Here is a 2,168-nt window from a genome sequence, read left to right as displayed (position 1 = left end):
GAAAGTAAAAGCTGCAATATGGTCATGGAGAAAGCTAACGTTTAAGTTCCTTGCTTCAGAACATGAAGAACATATGAATGGCTGGTGTTTCCTTTGTAAACTATGAGTCTTCAATATTCCCAGGTAAGAGTTGTTAGGTTGTATTATTATTAATAGTACTATTTTCTCTCATACGATTTAGATTCATATATCTTTGACTATTGTATGTTCTCTGATAGCACTTGTAGTATTGCCAGGTGTAACAGGTATAGCTTTCCATTCCCTCTCCTCGCCGCTTACCCTGGGCCTTCAAAAAACCAGGAAAACACATCGGGACATAAAACAGCCACCTCGAAGCAGCGTTCCTCTCAGTTGTTACCTGCAGAAGCAAAGCGGGGGAAACAGTAACTACTCCAGGAAAGTCTACCAGAGCGAATCGGGTACGTTTGAAAGACGCTCATTAGCTGGCACCCCCGCCTAAACTAGATCTCTCTCTTGGGGTGTAGGTTTAAAAATATATACTTCTGTGTATTGATTTTAAGAAAGGCATTGATGTTTATGGTTAGGTACACGTTGGAGCAACTACAGTCCTTTTTCGCGAATGCGCACCGCATCGATTATATGTAACGCAGGGCACGCTGGATAAACTAGTAATATCATCAACCATGTGTAGTTATAACTAGTGATTATGATTGATTGCTTGTTTTTTATAAGATAAGTTTAATGCTAGCTAGCAACTTACCTTGGCTTCTTACTGCATTCGCGTAACAGGCGGGCTCCTCGTGAGGCAGGTGGTTAGAGCGTTGGACTAGTTAACCGTAAGGTTGCAAGATTGAATCCCTGAGCTGACAAGGTAAAAATCCGTCATTCTGCCCCTGAACAAGGCAGTTAACCCACCGTTCCTAGGCCATCGTTGAAAATAAGAATGTGTTCTTAACTGACTTGCCTAGTTAAATAAAGGTGTAAAAAAAATCGTTGTCCAAAATTACCGATTTCCGATTGTTATGAAAACTTGAAATCGGCCCTAATTAATCGGCCATTCCGATTAATCGGTCGACCTCTAGTTGGCAGGTAACCTAGTGAACGTTGGGCCAGTAACTGAAAAGCCACTGGTTCAAATCCCTGAGCCAGTTAGGTGATGTGTCCCTGAACAAAGGGGGGGTCAAAATCAAAAGTAACAGTCAGTATCTGGTGTGGCCACCAGCTGCATTAAGTACTGCAGTGCATCTCCTCCTCATGGACTGCACCAGATTTGCCAGTTCTTGCTGTGAGATGTTACCCCACTCTTCCACCAAGACACCTGCAAGTTCCTGGAAATTTCTGGGGGGAATGGCCCTAGCCCTCACCCTCCGATCCAACAGGTCACAGACGTGCTCAATGGGATTGAGATCCGGGCTCTTTGCTGGCCATGGCAGAACACTGACATTCCTCTCTTGCAGGAAATCACACACAGAACGAGCAGTATGGCTGGTGGCATTGTCATGCTGGAGGGTCATGTCAGGATGAGCCTGCAGGAAGGGTACCATATGAGGGAGGAGGATGCCTTCCCTGTAACGCAGAGCGTTGATATTGCCTGCAATGAATACAAGCTCAGTCCGATGATGCCGTGACACACCGCCCCAGACCATGACAGACCCTCCAACCTCCAAATCGATCCCGCTCCAGAGTACAGGCCTCGGTGTAACGCTCATTCCTTCAACGATAATTGCGAATCCGACCATCACCCCTGGTGAGACACAACCGCGACTCGTCAGTGAAGAGCACTTTTTGCCAGTTCTGTCTGGTCCAGCAACGGTGTGTTTGTGCCCATAGGCGATGTTGTTGCCGGTGATGTCTGGTGATGTCTGTCTGACCTGCCTTACAATGGGTCTTCAAGCCCTCATTCCAGCCTCTCTCAGCCTATTGCGGACAGTCTGAGCACTGAGTGAGGGATATTGCGTTACTGGTGTAACTCGGGCAGTTGTTGTTGCCTTCCTGTACCTGTCCCGCAGGTGTGATGTTCGGATGTACCGATCCTGTGCAGGTGTTGTTAGGTCCCGTGTGGCTCAGTTGGTAGAGCATGGCGCTTGCAACGCCAGGGTTGTGGGTTCATTCCCCACGGGGGGACCAGGATGAAAATGTATGAACTTTCCAATTTGTAAGTCGCTCTGGATAAGAGCGTCAGCTAAATGACTTAAATGTAAATGTAA

This window comes from Salvelinus sp. IW2-2015, unplaced genomic scaffold (genome assembly GCF_002910315.2).
Source record: "Salvelinus sp. IW2-2015 unplaced genomic scaffold, ASM291031v2 Un_scaffold1883, whole genome shotgun sequence".
Taxonomy (NCBI): Eukaryota; Metazoa; Chordata; class Actinopteri; order Salmoniformes; family Salmonidae; genus Salvelinus; species Salvelinus sp. IW2-2015.
The sequence above is the reverse complement of the archived record's forward strand: the minus strand, read 5'-3'. Positions refer to the sequence as shown.